We start from the raw sequence: 24,003 nt of genomic DNA on the forward strand, positions 1-24,003 counted from the left end.
CTTCAATATATGTTTTGAGCACTGATAATAATAATTTCACTATTTCTCTAAAATTGGTTAAGCCCAGAGATCGAAAAGGATTTTAAAACACAGTGGCATGCTTCCTTTACCACTCAGCATTCTCTCCACCAAAATACAAAAAACTCATATTAATGATTTAATTCAGACTGTATAAGTTCATATAAATTCACTCATACTTAATCAAAGTATATCAATAATGATACAAAAAATCAGCCAGAAAATTATCAGAGACACAGAAAATTAAATATTGAGCTTTTCTCCTTAAAAGGAATGATTTATCAACTAATATTTCAGCATGAGGTAATTTAGTATCTCCATGTTTGTAATACATTTTATTCAGGGGGATGAAAGGATACATTTCACAATAAATATCAAAGAATTTAAAAGTCTCCTACTTTAAATAAATTAGTTATTAGAACACAGAATACCCATGCAATATTTAGTTCTAAATTACACATTTTAGAAATAGAAAGGAACAGAGTATAAAAATATATACCTTTCTGCTTGTGGCTTTTTAATTTGCTTCTTATTTTTTAGAGACAAGTTCTTGCTCTGTTACCCAGGATGGAGTACAGTGGTACAATCACAGCTCACTGTAACCTTGAACTCCTGGACTCAAGCATTCCTCCTGCCTCAGCCTCCTGAATAGCTGGGATTATAGATGTGAGGCACCATGCCCAGCCTTATGTGCTTCCTTATTTATTTTTTGAGAGATAGGGTCTTGCTATGTTGCCCAGGCTGAGCTCAAATTCCTGAGGATAAAGGAATCCTCCTGCTTCAGACTCCCAAGTAGCAGAGACTACAGGTTGTTTTTTTTCCTTTGGTTGGGGGCATGGGTGTTACACATTTTTTTTATTTCAATAGGTTTTTGGGAACAGGTGGTGTTTGGTTACATGAATAAGTTCTTTAGTGGTGATTTCTGAGATTTTGGTGCACCCATCACCTGAGAAGCATACGCTGTACCCAATGTGTAGTCTTTTATCCCTCACCCTGCTCCCACCCTTTCCCCCAACTCCCCAAAGTCCATGTATCCTTCTTATGCTTTTTCGTCCTCATAGCTTAGCTCCAGAGAGTACAGGTTTAATGTGCTTCTTTAAAAAAAAAAAGCTCACAACTCTCCTACTGTAGGTGATCATTGAAAATGTAAGTATATTTCAAACCAAAAATAAGCTAAGAATGTTTTCCCCAACTTTGGGCATAAATCTCATATTGATATCAAAAGCAAACTAGTGTTTTCTTCAACATATGGAGAACTGGAGATAATGTTTCATATTTCAAAAGTAACACTATCTTAAAGAAGAAACGAAAGGAAGACAACTGCTGAAACTAACACAGCATCTCTGTTCTTCACTTCTGGCAAGATCTTTTTTTTTTTTTTTTTTTTTTTTTTTTTTTTGAGACGGAGTCTCCCTCTGTCGCCCAGGCTGGAGTGCAGTGGCGCAATCTCGGCTCACTGCAAGCTCCGCCTCCTGGGTTCACGCCATTCTCCTGCCTCAGCCTCTCCGAGTAGCTGGGACTACAGGCGCCCGCCACCACGCCCGGCTAACTTTTTGTATTTTTAGTAGAGACGGGGTTTCACCGTGGTCTCGATCTCCTGACCTCGTGATCCGCCCGCCTCGGCCTCCCAAAGTGCTGGGATTACAAGCGTGAGCCACCGCGCCCGGCCTAGGGCAAGATCTTAAAGCCCTTGCTAAATCAATTTCTTAACACTGTCAGAAAATCAAAATTAGATATAAGAAAGACATGAAAAGCAAAACATCAGGACACCACATTATATTTGTTATCTTTATAAAAATATTTGACCTTAAACTCAAAAGATAATGATAACTAGATTAATCAAAGAAGCTAAGATCCCACAACCATTCGAAGGTCAGATCAGTTGTGTCTGAACAGAAAGTATAATTAACAACAAGTGAAGGAAAGTATAAACATGAAATCATCTCAGTCTTACTTGTTTTATAGGAGTCAGTTTTAAGTGATCAATTTGAAAGCCACTGTCATATTGTACTACAGTTCCTAAGTTAATTAGAATAGCAAACATTGTAAAACAAAATAAATCAGAAGCAGAAATGACACCAGAACTTACTGATCTCCATATACACTGTGCCTAACATAATGGTAAGCATATAGCAGATACTTAATAAATGTCTATTGAACTGAATTGTGTATCACAGGAAAGAATTCCAAGATGTCAAGTGTGCAAGAGTTCATCCATCCATCCATCCATCCATCCACCCACCGACTCCTTCAACACATGCAACAAGCATCTTCTGGGTATTCGTCTGCACATCAGAGACAGGACACTGAACAGATAGACAAAATTCTCTGCTCTCATGGAGCTTTAATTCTACTTACATGGTGATCAGTATTAATGGGAATTCTACTTACATGGTGATCAGTATTAACGGGAATTCTACTTACATGGTGATCAGTGTTAGTGGGAAAAACCAGAGAAGGGGATACTACAGTTAATGAGCATAACGGAGGGAATATGAAATACATAATTAAGCATTATACAAGTGGCTATTTTGTGATATACTGAACCAAGTCCATTCACTTAAAAAACAACACTGCTGATGTGCACTCACTAATTGCTAAGAACAGTGCTGGTATAAAGTAACTTAATAAAAAAGATAAGATCCCATTGCTCACCAAGTTCATAGGCTAGAGGAAAACACAAAGAAGTAAGTTATCCAACTTAAATAATTACTCCTTCTGATAAGTGATATTAAGGAAACAGTGGAGGTTATCCACTATTGTCAATTGGGCTGTAAGGGAAAACCAATGCCATTGGAAGAGTGTAAGTTGGCTATTGTGATGGTGTGGGACACAGAGAAACTCATGTTCTTCTAAGAAGGATCAATTAGGAAAGTGTTACAGTACCCCAAGAGAGAAGTGAGGATGGCTTGGACTACTATGGTGGCAGCAGGAACAAGAAAAAGGTGATAGTTCTGAGATATAAAGTTAACAGTGATAACATAAAAGTTACATGCCTCCAACATGAGAGTGAATGACAGACACTTTTATAGGCAGTTCAGAAAGAAATTCACAGAAGATAACATTTACCTGTTATGGTTTAAGATGTTAAGTGATCTGGGTCAATAAATTAGGAAAAGACTAAAGAAAAGTATATATGAAATTTATTTGGAAATAGAAAAGATATTCTAGTGCTCTGAAAATTTTCAGTGGGGTATTACACTGTATTTTGTTAAATCAGGCTTATCACACATAATAGTTATTTTTCTAAATCAATTAGTAACTTTCATGAGGGAAGACTTTTCTACTCCCTAAATTTGTAATCTGACCACATCCAAGGAACCAAGTAAAAGACGTATGGAGGCAAAAACAAAAATGGTATTTGTTATGAGAATAGAACTGGAATGAACACCATGTACATAGGAAAATGTATTTTCTAACATATTTTACAGTTGATCAGATTAGAATTTCTTCCCATTAATGCATATTTAACGGTACTGTATTTCACATACTAATTAGTTTCTGCTATGAAGATAAGGTATGCGCAAGCTAAAAAGTAAACACAGATGCCAATAATTTTTAATTACAGTTAAAAGCAACATGTCAAAACAAAAAGTTAAAAATAACAGTAGTAAAACAGTGACTAAAACAATGTGATGCCTTTTTAAAAATCCATTTGTTAATCATAATTATAAAGAGTTCTAGAAATGCTTGAGTATACAATATATTTTTTCATGGAAAAGCTTTGAAATACAAATTTACATATATTTATCCATGGTACAATAGTAAATAATGAACTTTTAAATCTAATTTCTTTCATAGAAAGATGCATTAGGGGGAATGGGATTTTATTTCTTGAGGCAGAGGAATAGTCTTCCTTTTAATATTTTATTTTCCCAATCCTCTCCAATTTATCATTCACCCTCTACTACACATGATCTAAAGTTCTCCTTTCATTTGACCCTCTCAATGTTTTGTGGTAGTTAGGTTATTTGAGGGAATGAGGTGTAGGAGAGGGCAAACAAGAGGAGAAAAAGAAAATTTCTACCCTTAATTATCAAGAACACAACGAGTGTTATCTCCTTTAATCCCTGCACCAACTGATCCCACATCTAAGTTCAATAGTAAAGGTCATTTCTACTGCACAAAACTGCCTCCCATCTTCAAACAACCTACTATCTACTTCACTAGGTACTCTGCTCACATTATTTTCTCCAAATTGACCACAAGTCTAGTTGAAATCAAAATACATTCTGTCTAAACCATTTCCTTCATCCACCCAGAGCTATAAATGAGACCTAGAGGAAGACATGAATCAGGTGGGGGAAACGGGAGGAAGAGGGTAGAGAAATGTTACTTTGGCACATTTTTTTGGATACATAACAGTTGTATACATTTTCAGGGTACATGTGTTGTTTTGACACATTCCATATGTGTAATGAGCAAATCAGGGTAATGGGGATATTCATCACCTCCAACCTTTAACTTTTCTTTATGCTAGAGACATTCAAATTCTTCTCTTCCAGCTATTTTAAAATACACAGTAGATGGTTGTTAATTATAGTCACCCTACTGAACTATCTAACACTAGGTCTTATTACAACTGTACTTCTATACCTATTAATCAACTTCATCTCCCCATCCCCCTACCATTCCCAGCCTCTAGGAACAACCAATCTACTGTCTATCTTGATGCAATCCCGTTTTTTAGCTCCCACATAAGAACAAAAGTGTGCAATATTTGTCTTTCTGTGCCTGGCTTATTTCACTTAACATAAGAAGTTCCATTTCCATCAATGTTGCTGCAAATGACATGATTTCATTCTTTTTACGGCTAAATAGTATTCCACTCTATATGTATATCGCATTTATCCTTTCATTCACTGATGGGCACTTAGGTTGATTACATATTTTGGCTGTTGTGAATAGTGCTGCAATAAACCTAAGGGTGTAGATGTCTCCTCGATATGATGATTTCCTTTGTTTTGGATATATATATGGTACTTCTATTTTTAGTTTTTGAGGAACTTTCATATGGTTTTCTATAGTGGCTATACTGATTTACATTCCCACCAATAGCATAGGAGAGTTTCCTTTAGCATCTGTGATTTTTTTGTTTTTTTGATAAAGTCATTGTAACTGGGGTGAGATGATGATATGGTTAGGTCCCCACCCAAGTCTCATCTTGAACTGTAATCCCCATAATCCCTACATGTCAAGGGAGAGACGTGCTGGGAGGTGACTGGATCGGGGGGCAGTGTCCCCCATGCTGTTCTTGTGATAGTGAGTAAATTCTCAGGAGATCTGATGGTTTTCTAAGTGTCTGACAGTTCCTTCTTCACACAATCGCTCTTTCTTCGCCTGACACCACACAAGACATGCCTCCCCCCTTCCACCATGACTGTACGCTTCCTGAAGCCTCCCCAGCCATGCAGAACTCTGAGCCAATTAAACCTCTTTTCTTTATGAATTACCCAGTCTTGGGCAGTTCTTTATATCAGTGTGAGAATGAACTAATACAGATGATATCACATTGTGGTTTTGATTTGCATTTCCCTGATGATTAGTGATATGACACACTTTTACAAATTAAACTACAATGATTATCAGTGATTATTATTTACTTTTCCACTGTCTCAACAAGCCATATGTTAGCAATCTATACTTTTTTTTTTCCTGCCAGAGGAGAGATGTCACCTCTCTTTTGGGTTCTAACTTTTGTTTCTTGAAAACTTGAGCACTGGCCCAGAAAATGACTTCTAATACTTCTTCCATTCTCCAACTGTCAGACTGTCTTCTGTTCCTTGATTTCTATTTCTTTTTTTGAAGATTTCTCACCTTGATGGAGAAGATGAAAGCACCATTGTTCTCTGTTAACTACAAACATTATTGCACCTTTCTCGAGTATTGTGTTTGATACTTTGTTCTTGATGCTCCTGTTCCAAATATTCTTTAGATGGAGGGCTACATGAACTCCTTTGACTTCCATCATGTTATAATCACTTTGGACTCCAGTCTTTCTTCTGCCTCTCTCATTCACAGTACTGGGACAAGTTCATCTCTACCCTCTTAAGTCTATATTTCACATCTAAAGATAAATTTACACAAACATATTGACTAACACCATTGGACTCTGCCTCCAATCTCAGTTGAATCTTCTGAGGCCTCTTTCATCCCTCGCTACTTAGGTCAATCTTCAATTTCTCAGGATGGTTGTTTCAAATCTTTCCCAAGCCTTCTTCCTTGCCTGGTAGGTATACCTGAATGTACACACTAACCCTTACCTAGTCAAGCTACTAAGCTAAGACTAGAACCCAGGTTTGTGCTGACTTCTAAGTACAGGAGCTTTTCATTTATTTGTCTCTCTTTATCTCAACCTCACTTGTTCACACTTTCAAAATGCGATCTTACTTCCTACTCAGAAGAGAAGCCATAAACATAACATTTAACACATTTGGTCACACTCCTTCCTCCTGAAAACATGTTCTTCTTTTGGGTCCCAGGACATCTAATCTCTTCATTTTCCTCCTCTTCAGTGATTGTCTTTCCTCAGTCTCATTTGCTGCTTCCTTTGCTCTGAAACCCTTATTCTGTAAGCATCTCCAGGACTCAGTCCTCAGAATTGTCTTCACTGGGTACATTCTTCCTTTGGTGAACTCATTCAGACTATGGCTCTAATACAGGATTTATGCTGACAGACTTCCAAATTTATACCTCAAATCTAGATTTCTTTCCTAAACTTAAGAAATGCCTATTTGGCATGGATGTATAATCAATGACATAAACTGGAGTATTTAACAAAAATAGCAAATTTGACATGTCTAAAACCTAATTCCAAACCTCCCCTCGAAAAGTTTCTCCTGCAGTCAACTTCACTGTAGTGAGTGGCAACACCATGCTTTCAGTTGCTTAGACCAAACATCTTAACAATGATCTCCAACTCCTTTTTTTTCCCACTCATACTCTACATTCAATCTGTCAAGCAATCCTGTTGGTTCTTCATCAAAATACACCCAGGGTCTCATTATCATCACTACCTCCATTGCTACTACCCTAGTACAAGCCACTATCATCAATTATCTAGATTACTGCTGCAATTAGCAAACTATCTGCTTCCAATCCACAGTCTATTGTCAACACTGCAGCCAAAGTGATACTGAAAACTAGATTGTGTAACTACACGGCAGAAAAATTTCCAAAGGCTTCCCACTTCATTCACGGTAAAAGCCAATATCCTTACAAACAATCCTACACCATTCTTGTTCCATACCATGCCAGACTCCTAGCTATTCAAAGAATGTGTCAGAATGTGCTAAGTAAGCTCCCTCCTCAGGGCCTTCTCAATTGCTATTTCCCCTTGCTGGAACATTCTTCCTTCAAAATATCTAAAGGACTTGCTTCCTGATCTCCTTCAAATGCTTGCTGAAATTTCACCTTTCAGTGAGGTTCCATAATCATGCTATTTAAAACTGCATTAAGTCCCAAAAATCACTACCATCATTATTCCTTATTTCCCTACTCCACTTTTCTCTGTAGTATGGATTAGTTTCTTACATACTCTTTGGTTTACTTATTATGTGTATTATTTATTCTCTAATTCCTGACTTGAATACAATTTCCCAAAGGAGAGGAGTTTGTCAGTTTTATTCATTCAAATGGTCCCAGTGCCTACAGCAGTACCTAGCAAATAATTAGGTGTTCGACATATATTTAGTGAAATGAGTGAATGAACTAGTAAATAATGAATAACCTTGGTACATGCTGCTGAAGAATAGAAGCTACACGAACTGCATGAAATAACTCTAGAACATAAATCAATGAAATCATACTCCCAATAGAACAATGACAGTTGATGAAGGTACAGCAGATCAAACCATTATCTGCTTCCTACAATAAACCACAATCATTGATGCAATGTTTAATACAGAGGTTCAAAAGAATATGAAGGAAGAGAAGAAAGTAACTGGCTGATCACGTTAAGAGATTTTGGTTAAGATCCACCAGTAAGAACTTAAGAGTCCAAGGAAAAAGAGATGCCAGTAATCAAGCAAATGCATTGGGTTATTTTAATGGACTTATGTGCAGAAAAAGGGTAACACATCAGGCCTGGGTTGCTCAAACTCTACACATTCCCAAAATGTCAGTCTTCAGAATTGGCCCTTGGCCAACTCGGGAAATGAATTCTGAGCCTCTGAAATATTCTGCCTGGTCAGAGTATTTTTGTATGCTGGAGATCTTGGGCCACATGGTACCAGTTTGACTAGATAGTTTATGCAAACAACAGGATGCATGATTAATACTTCGTGCCTGATTTTGCTCTGAGAGGTTGGAATCTGAGCATCTCAGGGCAGTCATGCAGGTACTGCTTGCCTATGTGACTGACTTCCAATAAAAACCCTGGACACCAAGGCTCAGGTAAGCTTCTTTAGTTGACAACACTTCACAGCTGGGAGAATTAAGTGCCTCTGTGATGGTTAATTTTATGTGTCAACTTGACTGGATTAAGGAATACCTAGAGAACTGGTAAAGCATTACTAATAGCTGTGTCTGTGTTTCCAGAGAAGACTGGAATGTGAATTTGCTGAGTGAAAGATATTCACCCACAATGTGAGCAGACACCATCCAATCAACTAGGAGCCCAAAAAGGACCCAAAAAAGCAAAGAAAAGGCACTCTTCTGGAACTAGGACAGTCATCTTCTCCTGTCCTTGGACATCAGAACTCTAGGCTCTCTGACATTTGGACTCCAGGATTTATACCAGCAACTCCCTAGTTTTCCACCAAAACCCAGGTTCCCGGCCCTTAGCCTCAGACTAAGAATTATACCATCAGCTTCCCAGGGAACTTGGACTGAGATACGTTACCAGCATCCCAAGGTCTCCAGCTTCCAGATGGCCTGTCTTGGGAATTTTCAGCCTCCATAATCACATGAGCCAATTTCCCAGAGAATTCTCTCTCGTATATGTATGTATCCGATTGTGTCTGTCTCTCTGGAGATCCTTGACTTCACTACATCATCCATGTGACTCCACTGGAAGAAGATACCTTAAGGCTTGCACTTGGTTTCTCCAGGATTTTGCTCCATGTGATTTTCCCTTTGCTGATTTTAATCTGTACCTTTTCACTATCATAAACAATAACCATGAGTCTTTTCTGAGTCTTGTGAGTCATGACTCACTGAGCCTGAGAGTGGTCTTAGGGACAGCTGACACAGTTGGCATCATAAGTAGCACTTATTAAAGCATGGCAAAAACATTGTTTCGAAAAAGGAAGAATGACAGGGCAGACAATGACAAACTCTGATGCCTAAATGGGTATACGGTCACCAATGGCATGAGACGGCAGCTGTACTGTGCTAAGTTACTACATATAGAAGTTGTCAATGGAATTTAGAAATGACAGACCAAAATCTCAAGGACTTAGATCACTGGATACATAAAGAAATACAAAATGATGAGAAACAAGCTAAATACACAATCCACTGGTAACTTGTACTTTTTTCCCTACATGTAAGATTTTTATTCCAATTTGATTTGCATTTCAAAGGAAATTATAAAATGTATCCACTTTTTTTAAGACAAAAATTTAATTATAAAATATGATAAACTTCCAGGTTAAAATTAGGCTAACTGCTTGGAATAACAAACTCTTAAATCACCATTTTCTACCTCCACACCAAGAATAAGCACTTAATCAACCATACTGTAACAGCAGGATAGCACTGAGACTTGAGTAAAGAGGAAAACTAAAGAGCTCTTCCAGCCCTAGACCATGAACATTTTTATGCCTTCTTATAGTGAACGGCAACCACATCATCACCAAAAGTAAGTCATAACCATTTCACCATACTTAATTTCTCTTATAAAATATGTTTCTTTGTCATCCCATTTCTATATGTGAATGAGTTTGTCTCTATCCAGACTAACAACAAACTTGCAGTTTCTGTCATCTGTAGTGGTTTCATCAAACTCTTCTCCCAGATGGAAACTAACCTCTGTGTTCTTGAACATAGTTTGAATCCTGATCACCACCTTTTGTCTCCTTCTTGACTGATAATCACTGTTGGTTTGTTCACATTTCCCACCTGCCTAGTGACAAAGCCCATGCCTAGAGCCTTCATGTACTCATCAAAGTTCTGTCGGTCAGCTTCCAGGTATTACAGAAAGCCTCCTCCATCCTTGCCCTTTCCCCACTTTAGAGACAGAAGTGAGGAGCTTCTGGTCTTATTGCCACTGCAGTCTGTTCTTTTATTTATTTATTTTTTTGAGAGGGAGTCTCGCTCTGTCTCCCAGGCTGGAGCACAGTGGCATGATCTCGGATCACTGCAATCTCTGCCTCCTGGGTTCCAGTGATTCTCCTGCCTCAGCCCCTCAAGTAGCTGGGATTATAGGCACATGCCACCAAGCCAAGCTAATTTTTTGTATTTTTAGTAGAGACAGGGTTTCATCATGTTGGCCTGGCTGGTCTCCAACTCCTGGCCTCGAGTGGTCTGCCCGTCTTGGCCTGCCAATGTACTGGGATTACAAATGTGAGCCACTGCGCCTGGCCCAGTCTGCTGTATTTTGAAACGGCTAAAATGAAAGTAAAAGAGAGTGTTAAGGAAATCCTGATGCTCAAAAAGCTCGGATTTCAGTTAGCCTGAGCTATGGCTGTTAGCCTCCAGGATACAACCCAATGGAAAATTATGCTGAAAAAAACAGACAGTATTTCTACGGCCTTTGGCCACCAGGAACATTGTCCAAATGGTGGGTGACAAAACCAAGATACTACTGGAAGCAGGGGTTATGTGCGAAGGAGTTTTCTTGCCTCGTGAACTGGTATTCATCAGGTTCCTGAAAAACATTTAAGAAAATAGATTGTGAGAGTGACTAACTTGGGAGCATTATCTTTGATTCTGAATGTTGCAGAATGAAGAAGTCTGCTTCGGGTTGATGCAGGAACTTTATTACTGAACAATCATAGATGGTTGTACATGATCCAAACACACAACAGATTGTTCCTAAAGGGACAGCTAGTCTGGTGGACTGGGTAAAAGCCACTGTAAAATTTGTTTACCCTGAAAAGGGAAATGGTCCTTCCCCTCCTTTAAATGCCAAGTGGCACTCCATAGATGACATAGCTGATAAGCTGTATATGCAAACCATGCTGGATTAACTTCATGGTCATCAGATGTTTGTTCATCCTTAATATGCCCTTTAAATCATGGTAAATACTGTGACTAAAAGGGCCCCTCTAGGCAGGCACGTGATATAACTGCTGCAAAATCTATCAATGGTCCAAGAAATGTGTCAGATTTGTTGTCTCAGCTTCTTAATATGGGTCTTACAGATGCTAAGAAAATAAGACTGAATCACAAGTGAATGGGTAAAGACAAAACAGATAGTCAAGGAAGTCCCAAGCAGGATGAAGTTTTAAAGTTACTAAGAGATGGGATGAATAAAATGGACACTGATGTTAACACAAAGGTCTTAATGTTGCACTATCAGAAGTTAGGTTTACCAATGGGAGGTCCTCTTAGTCCCCCAACACTGAAGGGCCCTAAACAAACACACTCTATGTACCCTAATTTCAAGGAATGCACCAAGCTGGGAGGCAAAAATGACAATGAAGAACCTCAGTTCAAATCATCAGAGGTGATGGGCTACCAAATTAATCAGGATGAGGACTGACACAGAACCAGGGCTTTTTTTTTTTAACTAATCTCCTAGTAGGGACTGAAGGCCATATGCACACCTGTATGTACAATAGAAGGTAAAAAAAGAAACCTTCCAGGGGTTCCTGACATAGAATTCAGTGCCTCTGATTCCAAAACCTATTGGTAAAATCCTAGCAGGGGCAATAACTAGAAAGACAGGATATGAGGATGAAATGGTTGATAGGATTAAATAAAATTTGGATGAAAATTAGTATGTTTGAATGAGTCATGTGAAGTACTTGCATCCACATTACCTGAATATGTTTTGAGGAAGGATATTATGTCTGACCAGGGAAAACTTCAGCTACTATACTGCAGAAAGCTCGTTAGTTTTCCCTTCAGTCAGAACATGCTAAATGAGAATCTATGCAACTTCCTCAACTCACATAGGTTGTTAATTTGAAACAGTATCGTGGTGGACCAAAAGAGATTTACCACATGAATTAATGACATGTTTGACACTGGAGTGCTGTTACCAACAAATTCTCTGTGTCATGCGTGAAAAAGGTGAATGACTCATGAAAACTCACAACAGATAATCGAGACTTGAATAATGTAGTGTCATCTACAGCATCAGCAGTCTCTGACATGGTTTCAGAAGTTCTCAAAATACAACAATCTAAAAGAGACATACTCAGCCAGACATAGTGGCTCACATCTGTAATCCCAGCACTTCGGGAGGCCAAGGCAGGAGGATCACTTGAGTCCAGGAGTTCGAGACTAGCCTGGACAACACAGTGAGACGCTGTTTCAATTTAAAAGAGAGAGAGAGAGAGACATACTGATTGATCTTGAAAATACTTTTTTCTTGGTTCCAATCTCAGGAAAAAAACAACTGCACTTTGCCTTCTAGTGGGAATGATCTCAATTTACGCTTACTGCACTGCTGCAGGTTTATCTGCATTCATCAGCTTACCATTATTTGTTTCAAAGGGATTTTGAGATTTTGACTTGATACAGGTCCAGAATACAATAATATACTACATTGATGACATTATGATGGTATCAGAAACCTAAGAACAAGCTAGGGCTGACTTGAAAATAGTGGTGGCTCACAGGAATACCACAGGCTAGGGGATAAATCCAGCAAATACCCCAGGGTCTAACCAAACTGTGAAATTCTTATGAATAACCTGGGCAGGAACCACCCATAACATTCTACAGGCAACTAAAATTAAATTGCTCTTATTACATAACCATGAAAGTAAACAAGAAGCATTCACTGCACCTGGTTTGCTTGAGTTTTGCAGAAGAAAAATTCTGTATCTGGGGACTAGTGCTAAATCCAATCTGTAAAACTACCTGAAAGGACACATATGAATGGAAACCTAAACAACAGCAGGCTATTATCTAAGTTGCAGTGGCTCAATTAATGCCTTTGGGTCCTTACGATATACACTCAGATATGATTTTAGAAGTATCTGCAACTCATACTTAAACAGACTGGAGCTTATGGAAAAAGCCCATGAATGCTGTCCAGCAGCAACCACTGGGACCATGGGCCAGATAAGAAAGTATAGAACACATCATTAGAGAGACGATTATTGGTTTGCTCCTGGGCATTAATTGAAACTGTCTTTATGACTAAAGGACATAACATAATCCTAAAACCTAAAGCCTAAAATACCCATGTCTTGGGTAATGTCAGAGAAACACTCTAACGAGTACCAATAACAAAATGAAAATGGCTTAACAGGAATGTGCTGAGGAATGCAAGAAGACATTTACCATATTCAACAGAAGAAAACTTTTTTTTTTTGAGTCAGGGTCTCACTTTGTGTCACCCAGGCTGAATACAGTGGGGGCAATCACAACTCACTGCAGCCTTGACCTCCCAGGCTCAGGCAATCCCACATCTCAGCCAACTGAGTAGCTAGTATCACCAGGGGCATGCCACCACACCTAGCTAATTTTTTATTTTTTGTAGAGATGGGGGTCTCGCTATGTTGCCCAGGCTGAGTCTGAGTCTGAACTCCTGGACTTATGTGATTCTCCTGCCTTGGCCTCCCGAAGTGTTGACACTACAGCCATGAGTCATCACGCTTGGCCTCTTCTTTCCTTCCAGACCAACTTTGGAACCATCTGTGAAACTACCAGATCCTATTGCCACATCCTACTTTTCAACTGTTAGTGTCTTACAAAGAGCTCTCACTGACCACCAAAAAGTGGCTTGTTTTACAGATGATGGCAGTTCAAAGGTGATCAGCCAGCATCCTGTTTGGAAGGCTGTCACACTATGACTGACTGATGTGAAACTGATTGAAGAACAACAAATCAGCTCAAAGGGCTCAATTGTACACTGTTTTCCTTGCAATGATGGATGAACTAAACAAACATAACCCTGATGTGTGGATGTACACCCATGAATGGGCTGTGGCCATTTGCCTGGCCATATGGTCAGGCTGATAGGCAGTGAAAAACTTGACTATTAAATGGATGTGCCAGGCATGGCGGCTCACGCCTGTAATCCCAGCACTTTGGGAGGCCGAGTTTGAGACCAGCCTGACCAACATGGTGAAACCCCGTCTCTACTAAATACAAAAAGTTAGCCAGGTGTGTTGGCGAATGCCTGTAATCTCAGCGACTTGGGAGGCTGAAGCAGGAGAATCTCTTGAACCTGGGAGGTGGAGGTTGCAGTGAGCTGAGTTTGCACCATTGCATTCCAGCCTGGGCAACAAGAGCAAAACTCCATCTCAAAAATAAATAAGTAAATAAAATAAATAATAAATGGATGGATTATTAATGAGGCATGGCTTATGAGAATCCTTATGGGAATTTAAGAGGTGAATTAAAGTAGGACATGTTGATGGTCATCAAAAGAACTTCCTTCAGGATCAGGAGATGATTGGAACCAGCAAGTGGATGTCCCAGCATGCTTGTCTGAGGTGGCTATCTGGGTCCCCAAAATGAGTAGATAGGGGAGATATTGGCCAGGCGCGGTGGCTCATGTCTGTAATCCCAGCTCTTTGGAAGGCCAAGGCGGGTGGATCATGAGGTCAGGAGATGGAGACCATCCTGGCTAACACGGTGAAACCCTGTCTCTACTAAAAATATAAAAAATTAGCTGGGCGTGGTGGCAGGCACCTGTAGTCCCAGCTACTCGGGAGGCTGAGGCAGGAGAATGGCGTGAACCCGGGAGGTGGAGCTTGCAGTGAGCTGAGATCACGCCACTGCACTACAGCCTGGGCGACTGAGTGAGACTCTGTCTCCAAAAATAAATTTAAAAATTTTTTTAAAAAAGATATGGGAGATATGCAGTAATGCAGACAGAGATGGGCTGGCCATTGATGTATTCCTCTTGTACCCTCTGATGCACAAAATTCCAGAAAGAGCCATCCTGTCTGCCAGAAAGGGAGAAAGAGACTGCAGATGACTGGTATATATTCCCCAGAAAAAAGTCCCCCCACTCCCATACATAGTTGACGAGTACACTACCCTGAGCTACTGCCACTATCCCCAGGAGGCTATAAATGGTCATTCTTGGAAAAAGACATTTACGGTGGATTGGGCTTTGCATACCCAATGGCAGATACAAAAGCTCAAAATACCGTAAGATGACTGGAACAGAGGTACTGCACCCCCACCAAGTTACATGTCTTCAGACCAAAGGACGTACTTTGTAGCCCATACTATCCAAAAACAAGCAAAGAGGTTACTGTAACAAATAGACATATCATGTCAGATACCATCCTCAGAGTAACAAGCTGATAGAGAACTGGAATGGGAAATAGAAACATTTGTTGGCTAAACAAATGTACGCTTCACAAATGAATGCTCACACTCAACCTTAGGAGGCTAAAGGAAGGTCCCCGCTCCATAGATTCCTCCACTTTCCTGGACATGGGGGAGAGGGAGTGGAGGAGCATGATGTTATCACTGTACAATTCTTAGCTACATCACCTCAATTTTCCTTTTTCTTACATAAAGCAGTGGTCCTGGGAGCGGCAAGACAACTGTCAATGCCCAAAGCAGGAATGATCTCTAAGCAAGAAACTCTAATTAGACTTTTAAACCATTATTCCAGAACTCCTAAGGGCCTAATGGGATGGACTGTGCCTTCACGCCATGTGGAGATGACAGTGAATGCAGCTGCACTGCCTAGTAGTCAAGAGTCCTCTAGCTCTGTAACCACGTAATTCAACCCTGAAAGAATAGGAATGGACTGAGGAAGAGGCACTTAGTAGACTACTATTGCTGCAGGCAATCTGATTCAGATATCCCTTCCAAAGGTGGAAAAGTTCACATTTCTGGGGACCTGACTGTATTCATTTCCTGTGGCATCTATAACAAAATACCATCAAAACTTGATGGCTTAAAACAACAAAAAATTGGCCATGCGTGGTGGCTCACACCTGTAATCTCAGCACTTTGGGAGGCCAAGGTGGGCAGATGACCTGAGGTCGGGAGTTTGAGATCAGCCTGACCAACATGGAGAAACCTCGTCTCTACTAAAAATATAAAATTAGCTGTGCCTGGTGGCACATGCCTATAATCCCAGCTACTCAGGAGCCTGAGGCAGCAGAATCCCTTGAACCCAGAGGCAGAGGCTGCGGTGAGCCGAGATCGTGCCACTGAACTCCAGCCTGGGCAGTAAGAGTGAAACTCCATTTCAAAAACAAAACAAAACAAAACAACAACAAAAAAAAAAAACACAAAAAATTTCTCATAGTTCTGAAGACCAGAAGTACAAAATCAAGACTGGCAGAGACATGATCCCTCCAGAGGCTCTGAAGAAGAATCCATTCCATGCTTTTCTCTTAGTTTCTAGAAGCTGCTGGCAGTCCTTAACATTCCCTGGCTTGAAGCTGATCAGTCCAACCTCTGCCACCTTTATATCACCTTCTCCTCTGTGTAAGTGAAATCTCTATCCGAATCACACCAATAAGAATGCTTCTCATTAGATTTAGTTCCCTCCCAGATAATCAAGGATGATCTACTTAAGATTCTTAATTTTATCTGCATAACTATATATGCATACACCCTTTTTCCAAATAAAGCAAGAGTAATAGGTGATGTGAACATATTATTTTAGGGGCCACCACTCAACCCACTATAGTTCATTCCATCCTAACATTCACCCCATCCCAATATCCCCAAAAGTCTCAACCAATACAGTATCAAGTCTAAGTCCAAAATCTCATTTAAATATCATCAGCTCAAAAGTCCCAAGTGTTATAACCCAAATCAGGAATCGATGAGACTCTGTACATAATCCACCCTGGGGCAAAATTCCTCTAAATCTGTGGACCTCTCACACTAGAAAACAAGTTATCTGCTTCCAAAATACAATGGCCTAGGATAGATATTCCCACTCAGAAAGGGAGAAATTGGAAGAAATAAAAACGTCACTGATTCCAAGCAAGTTCTAAACCCAGCAAGGGAAATTCGATTTCAAGGTCTGTAACTAATCCTCAGTAATTTGTATTTCTGTCCTCTAGGTCCACGGTGGCTCCATCAACCTCTGCCTTTGCAACCCTGGTGACTCCATCACCCTCTGTCTCTGGCCTCCAATTCATTCTTGCTTTTTTTTTTTTTTAAACTATAACATGCTTTCAGCTGACGTCCATCAACTATACCATTTCTTTTACACTGACAGGGTTTATAACATTTTCAGTCTGTTCTGTAACTATACTTAAGTCTTCAGTACTTTGTCTATTGATAAATTCTAAAAACTGAACACCAATTTGGTGTTTGCAATGGTATAAGTAAATGAATATTATTCATGGGACAATCAAATAGTATGGTCAGACTTGAAATGAAGGAAAGGTTACTCTACATCAATAGACCTGGGCTTCTCAAGAAACAACGTTTCATGTCTCAACCAAATAGCCTCTTTTTTTTTTTTTTTTCCATACAGGCATACTTCAGGTTTCATTCCAGACCACTGCAACAAAAGTATTGCACTAAAATGAGTCACACTAACTTTGTGGTGTCCCAGCGCATATAAAAGTTATGTTTACACTACACTATACTGTAGTCTATTAAGTGTGTAACAGCACTATATCTAAAGAAATGTACATACCTTAATTTAAAAATACTTGACTGCCAAAAAAGGCTAAGGGTCAACTGAGCTGTCAGCAAGTCATTATCTTTTTGCTGGCAGAAGGTCTTGTCTTGATGTTGATGGCTGCTGAGTGATCAGGGTGGCAGTTGCCAAAGGTGAGAGTGGCTGCCGTGGCAATTTCTTTTTTCTTTCCTTTTTTTTTTTTTGAGACGAAGTCTTGCTCTGTCACCCAGGCTGGAGTAGAGTGGCATGATCTTGGCATTCAAGCAACTCTCATGCCTTAGCCTCCCAAGTAGCTGGGATTACAGGAACCTGCCATCACATCCAGCTAATTTTTGTATTTTTAGTAGAGACAGGGTTTCACCATGTTGGCCAGGCTGGTCTTGAACTCCTGACCTCAAGTGATCTGCCTGCTTTGGCCTCCCAAAGTGCTGGGATTACAGGCATGAGCCACCATGCCCGGCGTGGCAATTTCTTAAAATGAGGAAACAATGAAATTTGCCATATTGGCTTTTTCTTCCAAGAAAGGTTTCTCTTTCACATGCCATGCTGCTTACCCACAGCACAACTTTCTTCACAATTAGAGTCAATCCTTTCACAACCTGCCACTGCTTTATCAACTAAGTTTATGTAATTTTCTAAATCCTTTGCTGTTATTTCAGCGACGTTCATGGCATCTTCTCAAAGAGTAGATTCTACCTCAAGAAACCAGTTTCTTTGCTCATCCATAAGAAGCAAATCCTCATTTGTTCATGTTTTATCATGGGCCTGATAAAATTTAGTCCTATCTTCAGGCTCCACTACTAATTCTAGTTCTCTTGCTATTTCTACCACATCTGCAGTTACTTCCTCCACTGGAGTCTTGAACCCTTCAAACTCATCCATGAAGATTGGAATCAACTTCTTACAAACTCCTATTAATGTTGATATTCTGACCTCCTTCCATGAAGCCTGAATGTTTTTCAAGGCATCTAGAATGGTGAATCCTTCCCAGGTTTTCAATTAAGTTTCCTCAGATCAGCAGAGGAATTACTATCTATGGCAGTAATTACTATCTATTACAAAATGTATTTCTTAAATAATAAGACTTGAAAGTTGAACTAATGGGCTGCAGAATGGATGTTGATAATGAGCTGCACAACTCACGCTGGGTTAGCAGGCATGAAAACAACATTCATCTCCTTGTATATCTCCATCAGAGCTTTTGTGTATCTGGTGCATTGTCAATGAGCAGTAATATTTAAAAAAGAATCTTTTTTTCCAAGCAGGTCTCCACAGTCGGCCTAAAATATTCAGTAAAACATACTGTAAGCAGATGTGCTTGTCATCCAAGCTTTGTTGCTTTACTGATAGAGAAGAGGCAGTGTAGAGTTACCATAATTCTTAAGGGCCCTAGGATTTTTGAAATGGTAAAAGAGCAATGGCTTCAACTTAAAGTCACCAACTGCATAGCCAAAACTGAGACAGTCAATCTGCCCTTGGAAGCTTTAAAGCCAGGCACTGACTTCTCCTTTCTAAGAAAGTTCTAGGTTCATCTACAAGGAAAATGTGTGGTTTCACGTAGTCATCTTCAGCAATTATTTAGCTAGATATCTGGATAACTTGCTGCAGCTTCTGTGTCAGCACTTGTGGTTTCACATTGCACTTTTAGGCTATAGAGATGGTGTCTTTCCTTAAACCTCATACACCAACCTTTCCTAGCTTCCAACTGTTCTTCTGCAGCTTCCTATCTCTCTCACCCTTCACAGAACTGGAAGAACTAAGGCCTTGCTCTGGATTAGTCTTTGGCTTAAGGGAATGTTGCAGCTGGTTTGATCTTCTATCAAGACCACTCGAACTTTTTCCATATCAGCAATGAGTCTGTTTTGCTTGCTTATCATCAAATACAAGGGAACCCTAATAAGATTATCGAAGATTTCTCATAAGAAACATTGAAGGCCAGAAGGCAATTGGTTGATACATTCAAAGTGCTGAAGAAAAAAAAAAGTAAAGCAAGAATCCAGCAAAACTATCTTTCAAAAATGAGGGAGGTATCAAGACACTTCTAGGTAAACAGAAACTGAGGGAGTTTATTAGCACTGGACCTGTCATACAAGAAAAGCTATAGCGAGTCCCTTCAGGTTTAAATATAAGGACATTAGACAGTCACTTAAAGTCAGATGAAGAATTAAAGATCTGGTAAAGCTAAATACATAAAAAATTATATAAGCTAGTATTACTGTAAGTTTGTGTTGTAATACCACTTTTTGTTTTCTACATAATTAAAGAGACTCATGCAATAAAAAATTAGTAGTCTCGTTTTTGGACACACAATGCATAAAGATGCAATTTAAAGACACCAACAATTGAAAGGAGTAAGGACAGAATTGTAAAGAAGTAGAGTTTTTGAGGGTTATTAAAGTTAAGGTGGTATAAATTCAAATTATAGTACTATAACTTCAGGATATTAAATATAATCTATACAAAGAAAATAGCTATAGAATATACACAACAGGAAATGAGAAGAGAATTAAAATGTTTCACTAAAAAATCAATTAAACACAAAAGAAGGCATTTATGTAGAAGAGGGACAAAAAGCAATGAGGCATATAGAAAATAAATAGCAAAAGGACAGAAGTAAGTCCTTATCAGGACTCACTTTAAATGTAAACGGATTAAACTCTCCAATCAAAACAAAGAGATTGGGAAAGTCGATTAAACAAACAAAAAGCATGATCCAACTCCCTGCTGTCTCCAAAAGCCACAAACAAGGTAAAAGTGAAAGAGAAAAAAAAAATTCCATGAAAATACAGCAGTTCCCCTTATCAGTGGAGGATATGTTTCAAGACCCCGGTACATGCCTAAAACCATGGATAGTACCAAACTCTATAAAGTCATTCCTTGATATCCATGGAGAACTGGTTTCAAAATCCCCCTGCAGATAACAAAATCCACAGATGCTCCCGTTCATATCAAATAGCATAGTATTTGCATATAATCTATGCACATCTCCCCATATACTTTAAATCATCTCTAGATTAGTTATAATATCAGATATAATGTAAATGTTATGTAAATAGCTGCTACATTACATTGGTTTTTAAATTTTTATTATTTTTATTGTTGTATTATTGAGTATTTTAAATCCACATTGGTTGAATCCATGGATGTGGAATACAGAGAGCCAACTGCATGTACCATGTTTTTTTCCTACACATACTACCTATGATAAAGTTTAATTTGTAAATTAGGCACATCCTTTATAAATGGATATTAAAAGTAGATTAACAGTTACTATTAATTAACAATAATAAAACAGAAAAATTATAACAATATATTGTGATAAAAGTTATTGTGATGCATCTGGTCTCTCTCTCAAAATATCTTATTTTACTATACTCATCTATATTTAGGCTGTGGTTGATTGGGGATAACTCAAACCATGAAAAGCAAAACTGCAGCTAAAGGGGGCACTACCATAGTAACCAAAAGAGAAAAGGGGTGGCTATACTAATATCAGACAAAATAGACATTAAATGAAAAGGCCAGAAAAGACAAAAAAAAAAAGATATTATTAATAAAAGAGTTAATACAGCAATATATAACAATTATAAACACTTACATACCTAATAACAAGACCATCAAAATATATGAGGCAAAAATGGAAAGAACTGTAGAAAGCAATGACCATTTTACAATAATAGTTGGAGATTTCAACACCCTACAATCTCAATACGGAATACAACAACCAGACAGAAATAAGTAAAGCAATAGAAGACTTCAACAACTCAATAAAGCAACTAAATCTAAGACATATATACAAAATGCTCTATTAAATATACACAAAACACTCTACCTAACAACAGAATCTACAGTCTTTTCAAGTGCACAGGGGACATTCTCCAGGACAGACCATATGCTGGATTACAAATTAAGTCTCAATAAACTTTAAAAGACAAATACAAAGTATCTTCTCCAACTACAACATGAAGTTAGAATAATATAAAGAAAAAAAGAAAATTCCCAAATTTGTAGAAATTAAACAACAGACACAATCGATGACACAGGAAATTAGAAATACTTTGAGATGAATGAAAACAAAAACAGGACAGACTAAAATTTATGGGATGCCACAAAAGCAGTGCTAAGGGAGAAATTTAAAGCCATAAATGCTTATACTAAAAAAGAGGGATCGCAAATCAACAATCTAACTTTATAACTTAAGGAACTAGGAAAAAAGTAAATTAACCCAAAGCAAGCACTAGGAAAAAAAAATAAAGATTAAAGCAAAGACAGATAAAACAGAGAAAAGTCAACAAAGTCAAAAGTTGGTTCTTTGAAAAGATTAACAAAATTGATAAACCCTTAGCTTAATTGACTAAGAATAAATGTATAAGGAATGAAGGAAAGAGAAAATCACCATTAGAACACAACAGTAATAATTATTATAGGCAAAATCCACTGATATGGATGTTAAAATTAGTACATAAAAGTTTAAGAAAATAGGTTATTTATATAGTCTCAGAGTATTTCCTCTAAGATACTGATTAGTTATGAATGGAAAAATAGCAACTTTAAAGTGAAGAAACACAGTAGACACCACTGTAGTCAAGCAATCAAAGTTAACATCACCAGTAAAAAGACATCAACATCATTTCTTCTCTGATATGTTGCTCTGAGAAGGGCACAGAAGGAACCAAACCCCAGGTCTTGTCACACCCCAAATCTTCATAGTGTTAATCATCTTGCTATAAATGAGCATATTTTCTTTCAAGAAATGATAAATAGATTTGTTGGGAGAAAGCAGCAAGGCACCACATCAATCAGAATCGTCTATCATTTGTGAAATATACCCAGTTCTGTACGGTTACTCAGAAAAGTGTAAGTAGTGAGGTAAGACAGTGTCTAATAGGATATTCCCCAGTCTGATGAATAGAAATTAAATAATGGGATACAAGTGAGGCTAGTATATAAAAGAAAAAACAGAACGGAATAGATATTTACTGATGCTTGATACACAGTAGGTAGTAGTAATACACAGTAGGTAGTAATAATAATTACAGCAAATATTTATAACAATAGCATATTTTAATTTCATTTGATTTGTAATTTGTTAAGTTTATTTAATACTGATGGCATGTACTATTATATTTATCTATTCATTTAACCCTGAAAATAACCATACGAGCCAGGTACTACTATTAGCCCCACTCTGTAGATAAGAAAATAAAGGCATAAAAAGTTGGATCACTTACTAAGCAGCAAAACCTACCTGACGTTATACCACCACCCAGAAAATATCAGCTTAATTAATAATAAGTGCCAGCTAGGATGCTAAATACCTTACATATCCTAATCCTCAAAATATTCCTGTCCAGAGGTTTTATTATACCAATTTAAATGAAAAAAACTAAGGCTCTGATTGGCTGCCCAACGCATTGCAAGATATTTAGCACATTTGGCTTCTACCTGGTAACTGTCAGAAGTATCCCTTCTCCTCAGTTACTGTGATAAGCAAATATGTGCCCCCCCATAAACATTTCCAAATGCCCCTAAGACAGCATTACTTCCCCCAAAGCACTGCTTTAAAAAGTACTGGTTGTTAAAGACTATTAGGTGAGATGTGAACCTAGGTGTGTATGATTCCAAAGCCAATGTTCTTTCCAGTAGGGGCACTGACTTTTTTTTTTTTTTTTTTTTTTTTTTTTTTTTTTTTTTTTTTTTTTTTTTTTTTTTTGAGACAGAGTCTCGCTCTGTCGCCCAGGCTGGAGTGCAGTGGCGCAATCTCGGCTCACTGCAAGCTCCGCCTCCCGGGTTCACGCCATTCTCCTGTCTCAGCCTCTCCGAGTAGCTGGGACTACAGGCGCCCGCCACCACGCCCGGCTAATTTTTTTGTATTTTCAGTAGAGACGGGGTTTCACCGTGGTCTCGATCTCCTGACCTCGTGATCCGCCCGCCTCGGCCTCCCAAAGTGCTGGGATTACAAGCGTGAGCCACCGCGCCCGGCCGGGGCACTGACTTTTAAAGGAGTTGAAATCAAAACAAATGTACAAAGACAGGGAAACAAAGTTTCACAAAGTGTAAGGGGCAATACACTCCAGATGAGGAAACTATAGTAGCAAATAACTGGAAGTTAAAGTAGTCCACAAAGTATAACAGTAATTTATGTCATTTGTTGAATTAAGTAAGACATAAAGCACGGACGATTTGTAAAGTATATCTCCTGAGGGAATTGGGATTTCACTCAGAACTCTGAGTGAGAACTGACATCATTAACATGTTATTTATTTAAAAAGGTCTAAGCTGAATAAAGGTATGGGGGTAGGAAG

General features: G+C 38.6%; 1 protein-coding gene and 1 pseudogene across 7 annotated transcripts in view; both read right to left on the reverse strand.

Annotated features, from left to right (window-relative positions):
• AKT3 (AKT serine/threonine kinase 3) overlaps positions 1–24,003 on the reverse strand; it is a 370,924-nt gene that overhangs the window by 117,468 nt on the left and 229,453 nt on the right. The window lies entirely within an intron of this gene.
• LOC129458785 (fatty acid-binding protein, brain-like) lies at positions 9–23,420 on the reverse strand (annotated as a pseudogene).

This window comes from Symphalangus syndactylus, chromosome 19 (assembly GCF_028878055.3).
Source record: "Symphalangus syndactylus isolate Jambi chromosome 19, NHGRI_mSymSyn1-v2.1_pri, whole genome shotgun sequence".
Classification (NCBI taxonomy): domain Eukaryota; kingdom Metazoa; phylum Chordata; class Mammalia; order Primates; family Hylobatidae; genus Symphalangus; species Symphalangus syndactylus.